This window comes from Sorex fumeus, unplaced genomic scaffold (genome assembly GCF_029834395.1).
Source record: "Sorex fumeus unplaced genomic scaffold, SorFum_2.1 ptg000037l, whole genome shotgun sequence".
Classification (NCBI taxonomy): Eukaryota; Metazoa; Chordata; class Mammalia; order Eulipotyphla; family Soricidae; genus Sorex; species Sorex fumeus.
Window position 1 is genome coordinate 34,087,533 of NW_026606094.1, and position 10,094 is coordinate 34,097,626.

Genomic DNA, 10,094 nt, shown 5'->3' on the forward strand with positions numbered 1-10,094 from the left:
ATTTCGTGAAACCATCATCATTCTGGCACACAAATGCCAACGTACCAAACATGATATAAAGATCAATTATTTCTGCGAATGGAAAAGACAATACTAAATAAAATACCACATTCCAATTATAAAGTGAATCATAAACAGGGCAAAAACAAGAAATAGAATGTCTCTATAAACTGTAATGATTAAAAGCATGGGCACTGAGATAAAAGCATGTGTATATTTGAATCATTGATTTGATTATAAGCTGGGTAAATGTGTATATATTTCATATATTCTTTAAACTTTAATATTTTACTATAAAATCCAGTTCATAAGGCTGTGTATAATTCTAATTATTTAATATAGATATACAAATAATTTAACAAAGTTATGATTATAGGATATAAGATTATAGTTCAATAAGTAGAAAATTTTGAGAGAAGCTTTCTTTGATTATAAAACAACAAAGGGCCAGGAATATAGTTCAAATGGTAGAGCACAGGCCTTTAAGTGTGAGGCCCTAGATTGAATCCCAGTACCACATGTCTCCATCTTAGCACTGCCCAAGTTCTGAAAATCCCTGAACACTTCTGGAAGTTTCTCCTGCCCCAAAAAGAAATGTAAAAGAAAAGTTAATAAGGCATACTATATACCTAATCCAGAATATATTATATATACACATATACATGCATATGTGCATAGGAATAAAATAATTTTTCTTTAGCAAAAGCAGACCAGTGTATCTGTGGTCTCCATCAATTGTTATGTAACAAATTAATTCAATATCTAGGGGCTTGAGATAATAATAAACTTTCAATATACCTCTCATTTTCTGTGGATCAGAAACTCAGAAGAAATAAGGCCAGGCAGTGCTACCAGACTGTCTCAGTACACAGTTGCCATGTTATTGATTGTAGTCATCTGAAACAAGCCTAGATATGGTTTCCAATGTTATTAAATGTCATGGCTATCAGGGTGAGATTGAGGAAGGCCTCTTTTGCTCTAGCTAAGATTTTATTTTAAGACTGTGTAAGGGTTCTCAGGACATGGTTCCTGATTTCCTCTGGAGCAAATAATCCAAGAAAGCCAGCCTTAAGCCACATGCCTTCTATTATGTAGCCTCAGACGTTGTTCTTTTGCTGTGACAGTGCTCACACAGAGCAGACTTATATCATCGTGGGAGGGAACGATGCAAGGATGTGAATACCAATCATCAAGGATCACTGGTGACATCTTAGAGCCTGGTTATTATAAACTAACGCAATGGCATGTCACTTTGTAGCCTAAGAGAAAAATGAGGCATGTATGAAGAGAAACTGACGAGAAACTGAAGAGAAAAGATATGCTGCTATGATTTTTGGTTGGTTGCCCACACAACATTAATTTTCTGTTTTTAACTTCTCAGTAGATCAATGTTTCCTTTACGTGGTAGCAGAGACGCTAATATCCTTCTGACATTTGAAGCAAACCACATAACCAAGGCATGGCTGATCATCACATTCCATCTTCTGGAAATAACAATGACCTGTGGCATGGTAAATGTAGTGATAATATACAGAATAGAATATACTCAGCTATTAAGAAAATGAAACATTGAAATTCTGCCATTTGAAACAACATGAATGGACCTAGAGGGTATTGTGCTTAGTGAAATAATCCAGATGGAGAAAGACAAACACAGCCCAATTTTACTCATATGTGTTATAAAGAGAAAACAAACAGATGAACAACAAAAAGCCCTTAAGACAATAAAACCTTGGGCACCAGAGTGATAGTACAGTGCATAGGGTGCTTGCCTTGTACACAGCTGACCTGGGTTCGATCCCCAGCATATGGTCCCCTCTACAAGTGACCGATCAGCACAGAGCCAGAAATAAGCCCCGAGTACTGCCAGGTATTGCCAAGACAAAACAAAACATACACACACACACACACACACACACACACACACACACACACATAAAGGATTGTAAAACCAGTCAATAATTACCAAAAAGAAAAGGGGAAATGGAGTGGGTAAATTTAGACCAAGGGGTCTATTGTATGGTGAAGGGTAGAATGGACTTTTTCTGAGCTTAATGTGATGTATAGATATAATAATTTTCAATGATACACATATGAAATGTTATGCATAGTTACTTCTAATATATATATATGGGTTGGAGCAATAGCACAGTGGGTAGGGCATTTGCCTTGCATGCCGCCAACCCGTATTCGATTTCTCCTCCCCTCTCGGAGAAGCCACAAACTACTGAGAGTATCTTGCCCATATGGCAAAGCCGGGCAAGATACCTGTGACGTATTCGTATGCCAAAAACAGTAACAAGTCTAACAATTTGTTGAGAGACGTTACTGGTTCCTGCTCAAGCAAATCGATGAACAACAAGAGGACAGTGCTACAGGGATATATATATATATATATATATATATATATATATATACACATGCATATATATGTCTGTATATATATATACATATATATGTCTGTAAATATATATGTGTGTGCATGTATATATGTCTATGTACAAATATATGTGTATGTAGCCTAGGGATCTATTGCCTAGCATATTGGACAGATAGAATAAAACTGTAACTGAACATAGTAAAGAAAGTAGACAGAAGCAATTGTTTTCTAATAATATACTTGAGAAATGGTCAGCTTTAGAGAAATCTGAACTGCCACTGATAGTTTCAGCTGCAAGAGCCAATAAATTATCATTTTTATTTTATGTTTTTGAAGTATAAAGCTTTTGTTTTTTGCAATTATCAAAGTGCAAAACACTTTCTTTTTTCACTCAATGTTTACCTAGAAATAAATGACAATAATTATCAGTTTTATAATGAGTCTAATGTAAGAATATTTTTTGTAGTGGCCATTATTTTCACATTCATTTATGAGCAGGGTTGTTTTCTCCTTCATAATTTAGCAGAAATTAGGCCTCTATGCAACTTTCACCTAAAATAGGGATACTTTTTTTTACTCATATCATCATCAATGTAGTAAAAAAGGCTTAGTTCAATCTTCGGTCTTGCATAATATAATGTTAAATTCATTTTTATGTTGCACATGAAATGGTTTTTCTCTACTTCTGTGTTCTTTTTTCCTCAAATTAATAGTGAGTGTTTTTTAATTGTACAAAAAATGAAAAATTATGAAGAAAACCCAAACAAATTTTGTGTAATTTGAACATAACATTTTGCATGTTTGCTATCTTTCCTCTTTTCTCTTCAGTTATGTACATGTATAGGAACACACTCAGATTTTCTGTTGTTTATTTCTAAAATCTATATATTCAGAAACCCAGTCACTTTAGACGTAACTGTTGGAATAGACAGAGAGCTCAATGGTCTGAACTCAAGTTTTGCATGTAGTCAACTAGATATGATTCCCGGCACTACATGGTCTGGGACCAGGAGCAAGTCTCCCCATCACAATTTCTAGAACCTAGCAAGAATCAACCTTCTGAGAGAAGTTGCACAAGACATGAATAAGATTTCTGACTGAGTTTTAAGGGAATCTCTCCTGGATATAGACTATGCTGCTATTTTTATTTTGCTTTGGGGCCACATTTACTGACACTCAGGGATCACCCATGGTGGAACTTGGGAACCAAATGTGTTTCTGGGAATGGAACTGAGTTAGCTGTATGCAAAGCAAGTGCCCTACATGTTGTACTATGGTCCCTATAGTGCCATAAATTAAGGGCCTCTCTTTTATCAGTCCTAAATTAACATATTTATGTGATAAAAACATAAAAATAAAATATAAATAATATTTTTAAACTCTCAGGAGACTTGGATTATAAGTGGTTTTTATAATCCTAATAATACTTTCATGGAGAATATATAATTTAAATAAAACAAATTTTAATAGAAAATATCTTAGTAAAAAACCAAAGATATATAATTTATCATTTAAAAGTAGCAACTTTCACTCAATGCCACGATCTGTGTCCTCAGCTTGACTCTATCTCTAAATGGTTTTCAACCCATATTAGTAATTTATCTCAGAATGGGAGAGTTAACACCGCATATCCCTTTAATGTCTAATTTTAGTGGAATCATCATCCCTTTATTAGCTAAAAAATTAAATTGCCTTATTTATTTGAACTCTATGATATGCAGTGATATATTCAGGCTCAATTTTTTAAAATTAAAAGTAGAATTAAATAAAAGGCCATTAGAATCATCTTCTCTACTACACACAGCTACTATTACTACTACTTCTTAGTATAAGATTTCACTCACCTCCAAATAACTTTCAAATATGCTAAAAATAAAATAAAAATTTCAGATTTTCTTCATTATGAAGCATTATATATATGCATATTTATACATATATAGGGCTGGAGCGATAGCACAGCGTTAGGGCGTTCGCCTTACAAGCGGCCAACGTGGCTGACCCGAGTTCGATTCCTCCGCCCCTCTCGGAGAGCCCGGCAAGCTACTGAGAGTATTCGATATGCCAGACACAGTAACAACAAAGTCTCCAATGGAGACGTTACTGGGCCCGCTCGAGCAAATCGACGATCAACGGGAGGGCCTTTATACATATATATATTAGATTTAAAGACATGATATTTGACCCTAAAACTACAATGAGTTTCGCAATGATTTGAAAACTTGTTTTATCATAAATTATGTGATGAGAATATCAATTTATTATGCCTTGACTCATAAAAAATCTGCTTTTTTTAGATTCTTTTGAAAGTATGCAAAATAGAGGCCAGGAAGACATTTCTAGACTGGAGCACTTGCTCTATAAGAAGGAGTCCATGTTTTATCCCTGTACTTCGAGGCCCACCAAGTACTATTGCTTTCCACATATGGCTTTGTCTTTTGTTTTAGCTAATACACATAGAGCAATGGATTTTGAAGATCAAAGAGATGTGGTGTTCCAAACATATTCCCCTTTCTACCTTATAATAGGAACAGATCTCTAGACTAGAGGTTTTTTAATTGAAGGACCTAATTTATGTATAAATTTCAAAACAGAAAAAGAAACAGTGTGTGCCAGGGCCAGAGAAATAGTAAAACAGGTAATGTGCTTGACTTGCATGTAGGCATTATGGGTTGTGCGCCCAGAACCACAATGTCCCCTGAGTACTCCCAGAAGTGATCCCTGACCGAAGAGCCAGGTGTAATCCCTGAGAACTGCAGAGAATGGCTCAAAAAACAAACAATAAAAAATTGTGTGCCATTATAACTATGGAAATATTTCACTATTCTGCATTCTTTTTGATATATGGAATAATAATTTTGTAAGCCAAAATCATAATACAAGGATCTCATATATATAAGGTAAAAATAAATTTATCTTATTTATTTGAACTCTATGACATGTAGTAATATCTGCAGGCTTACAAGAGAAAGTAATTTATCTAGCGATGTTCTGAATGAATTTTTTAAATTTTTTATTTATTTATTTTTATTTTATATGCTCAAGACTACTCTCCACAGACTCATATGTGTCTTACGCATGAAGAAACTAGCAGAAGAACCTAGTAGCTTGGCTACAAACTGCCCCTGCAGTGTCATCAAAGGCCGAGATCCAGAGACTATAAAACAAAGCTCCCCAAAGAGTGACGCAGAATCTCCTCTCCCCGTGCCAGCCATTCACTGGGGCCCCTTGGAGGGGGGCGGATTGAGTCTCCCTCCCTGCCCCAAGCAGAGCCCCAGCAGCTGAAAACATCCAGAACCCAGCCACAGCCATGCTCAAGGCCACTCTCCACACGCGCAGACAAGCCTCACGCATGAAGGAACCGGAAGAAGAACCCAGGTATGCGGGACCCGGGGCTGAGATCTCCAAGTCACCTTGGATTGGGACTGAGCCTCCTCCACCAGATACCCCTTTTCCAGTAGCTTGGCAGTCATACCCACAAACTACCCCTGGCGGCACCATATAATCCCATCAAGGGCCAAGATCCAGAGACTAAAGCATTTGCGGCCATGCGACCTCTTATAGTCTAGCCAACTAATGTACCTAAAGCAGCACACATGTACTTGCTTGTGTATTCTCTTATATACATTCTACGTCCCTATCAGAGAGCCTGGCAAGCCACTGAGAGTATCTCGCCCACATGGCAGAGCCTGGCAAGCTCCCCGTGGCATATTCAACATGCCAAAAACAGTAACAATAACAGGTCTCATTCCCCTGACCCTGAAAGAGCCTCCAATAAGGCACTGTTGGGAAGGACGAGTAAGGAGAGGTTGCTAAAATCTCAGGGCTGGGACAGGTAGAGACATTACTGGCACCCGCTCGAGCAAGTCCATGAACAGAATGACAGTGATAAAGTGACAGTGATTATTGAATCACCATGAGATACAGTTACAAACTTTCTTGTTTGAGTTACAATCATACAATGATCAAACACCCATCCCTCTACCAGTGCACATTCCCCCCACCAATCTCCTCTGTATACCCCACCCTCTTCCACCCTCCCCCCTGCCTCCATGGCAGACAATTTCCCCCATAGTCTCTCTCTACTTTGGGGCATTATTGTTTGCAATACAGATACTAAGAGGTTATCGTGTTTGGTATTTTAGTTACTTTCAGCACACATCTCCCATCCCAATGGATCCCTCCAACCATCGTTGTCTTAGTGATCCTTTCCCTATTCCAGCTGCCTTCGCTCATGAGGCAGTCTTCCAACCATGGAGCAATCTTCCTGCCCCTTGTCTCTACTGTCCTTGGGTGTCGGTCTCATGTTATTTTATCTGAATGAATTTCCTACCTTCAATGGCTTTACAATTCTAATCCAAGTGTGTAACTGATTATACCTATTGCTATTTATATTATCTTATTAAAAATTTAAACAAAATTATAATTTGTTATCTTGTTTTCTTTCAAAAATTTATTTGGCACAGTAAAATTTCAATTTTCCATATAGTATTTTTGAAATGATGTTATTAATCAATGAGCTGGAGTGACAGCAACAGAGGTAGGGTGTTTGCCTTGTGTGCAGCCAGCTCAGTTGATCCAAGTTCGATTCTTCCACCCCTCGGAGAACCCGGCAAGCTACCCAGAGTATCTCACCCACACGGCGAAGCCTGGCAAGTTTCCTGTGATGTATTCAATATGCCAAACACAGTAACAAGAAGTCTCACAATGGAGATGTTACTGGACCCGCTTGATCAAATCAATGAACAATGGGAGGACAGTGCTACAGGACAGTTATTAAACAATATGCTGAGTTTATTTACTGCATACTGGTCCTATCAGAAGGATTAGCAAAGATCATATCTAAATTTTTAGTTTTATTTTACATTAGCATAGTTTGATGATAAAAATAACATTTGGTGTAAAGAAATGATTAATTTTATTACGTTTTATCCAAAAATTAATACATATTATTACATTCCATAATAAAAATATTTTAAAGACAAAACTATTTAAGTCCAGAAAGCGAAGATAGATGGTAAGGTACCTAAAAGGTTTCATGTTTCTTACTTTTTTTCTGCACTCCTTTAAAATAGAAGGGTCACTACATCAGTGTCAGATTGTAAAAGTAGAATAAAGACTCAGATAGTCTTTCATTTTTAATCATGGTCGCGGTCACGGTCCTCCCGTTGTTCATCGATTTGCTCGAGAGGGCCCAGTAACGTCTCCGTCATGAGACTTTAAGTTGCTGTGTTTGGCATATTGAATATGTCATGGTTAGCTTGCCAGGCTCTGCCATGCAGGCAAGATACTCTCGGTAGCTTGCCGGGCTCTCCGAGAGGGGCGGAGGAATCGAACTCGGGTCAGCCATGTTGGCTGCTTGCAAGGCAAACGCCCTAACGCTGTGCTATCACTCCAGCCCTTCATTTTTAATAAAAATGTAAAATTATAAACAACTATAACAAAGCATTATTTTTTGATGTAGATCACTTAATCACTTAATCACTTAATCCCCGTTATTCATCGATTTACTCGAGTGGGTGCCAGTAACGTCTCCATTCATCCCGGTTGCGTGCTAGCGTAGCCCAATGGTATCTGTTTGTTCTAGGAACATGCAGAGCCTCAAACCGATCATTCAGGGTCTTGACGAAGAAGTCTGACCATCTTGTAGGTGGGCGTCCACGTGATCTTTTGATGTCCCGTGGAATCCAATCAGTAATGGCTCTAGTCCAGCAGTTGTCTGTAAACCTCATTACGTGTCCAGCCCATCTGATTTTTGATGTCTTGGCAAATGAGACAGCGTCCCTGATTCTTGAGCGTTGACGAAGATCAGAACTCCGGATTCTATCCCTCATTTGAGTGAATCGTGATATTCCAAGCATAGTTCTTTCGATTCCTCTTTGAGAGACCCGAATAGCGTTCTCATCCCGTTTTCGTAGGGTCCAGGTCTCTGAGGCATATGTTAATGCAGGAAGAACAGTGGAATCAAAGAGATGTGCTCGTAGCTGGAGGTTCTTTGTCCTTTTAGTTATTTCTTCAACGCTCTTGAAGGCATTCCAAGCCGCTCTCTTCCTCCTGCGCAACTCAGGTGCCAGGTCATTCATCATGTTGATTTCTCAACCTAGGTATATATAACTGTTGCATTCGGAGATGGTGGTTCCGTTGAGAGCGAATGGAGTGTCAGGAACAAGGCTGTTTCTCATAAACATTGTCTTCGTAAGATTCAGCTGTAGTCCGACCTTTCCACAATCACGGTCAAAGTCGTTCAGCATTTGTGCCGCTTGGCTAATGTTTGGTGTTATTAGAACGATGTCATCAGCAAAGCGGAGGTGGTGTAGTTGCCGACCATCTATCTTCACTCCCATGCTTTTGATGTAGATAAAGTATCTTTAATGCTTCCTTATTTTTTACATTAGCATTATTGTTGCAAATTTGTATGTTAGAAGAAATATGCAGGTCAACATTATTATATTCCAAATTTTTGTAAACATTTCACACATGATGCATTTTTTAGTAACTTTCTGCACAGAAAAATTCTTTTTTAGGTCTTAGTTTCAAAGACTACTTTCTTTCAAGCCTAGGGCCTCGGTTCTATGTTGAATTGTAAAATGAGAAAAAGTATAAGATGGAAGAATATGTGACTCAGAGAAACAGATACTTAAAATTGAATTAAAAATCTATACACACACACTCACACACACTTTGTGCACTAATCATTAGTGTACTATGCAAGATGGTAGACTTTAAACTAAGCAATAATATTACTGAAGGGTATTAATCATTCAATTTTCACAGCAGTATGGCAAGAATTTATTTAGCACAGCAACTTGCATTATTTTGACACATTGGAAAAAAATAGTTTTGTTTAATTGGCCTTCAAACTCCCACTTCCACCAAGATGTTGTGTCAATCTATTATTTTTTTTCACATGATATGTGCTCTGTAGCACATAGTGAACACAGCCTACTATCAGATCTGCTAATGAAATTTCATTGTGCTATTCAGGTATTTTTTTAATCCCTCTCCTTTACTTCTCCTGCAGTGATTATAAAAGCACACATTTTCAAAGAAGTAAAGAAAGATATTAAATCTTCAGGAGTGTTCTCCCTATGAACCCAGATGGAATCTCTCAGTCTGAAGTGCTGATATAAAGCAGACTGAAATGAGAGGTACAAGTGTCATATGGTGTAAGAGTCTTAAGTTTCCATTTCCTCTGCTTCATTTCACTTTCTGCCAAGTAGCTTTATCATTGTTTGTCACTAAGAACTGTTCACTATCCAGCATCTATCAAAGGTCAAGATAAATCAGTGATCATAGAAAAATAACTAGGGAACTAAAATAACTAAGGACAATTTTCTATTTCTTTTCAATTCTTGCTGTTTCTTCTTGCTTTCTGAATCTTAAAAACTTGCTTCATATTAAATATATTAAATGAGAAGTACTTAGGATCTCAAATGACTTCTAAGTACGAGATACATACAATGCAAACATATTTTCTGCTCCTGTATTACTATAGACAAAAAAAAACCCTTTTTTAATATCAAAGATAAACTTTTATTAGTACAGAATGAATTCTAGTTCTCCCAAGTTTCATAAAATTGTGCTTTTAATTACACGTTTTCTTACAACATCAGTTGTTTTCCATTTTCTATATTAATTTTTTAATATGCAAACATGCTGGAGTATCACTTAAAACAGCCCTGTCTCGCATCTCCTTTTTACCAGCCTTTCCTCCTTT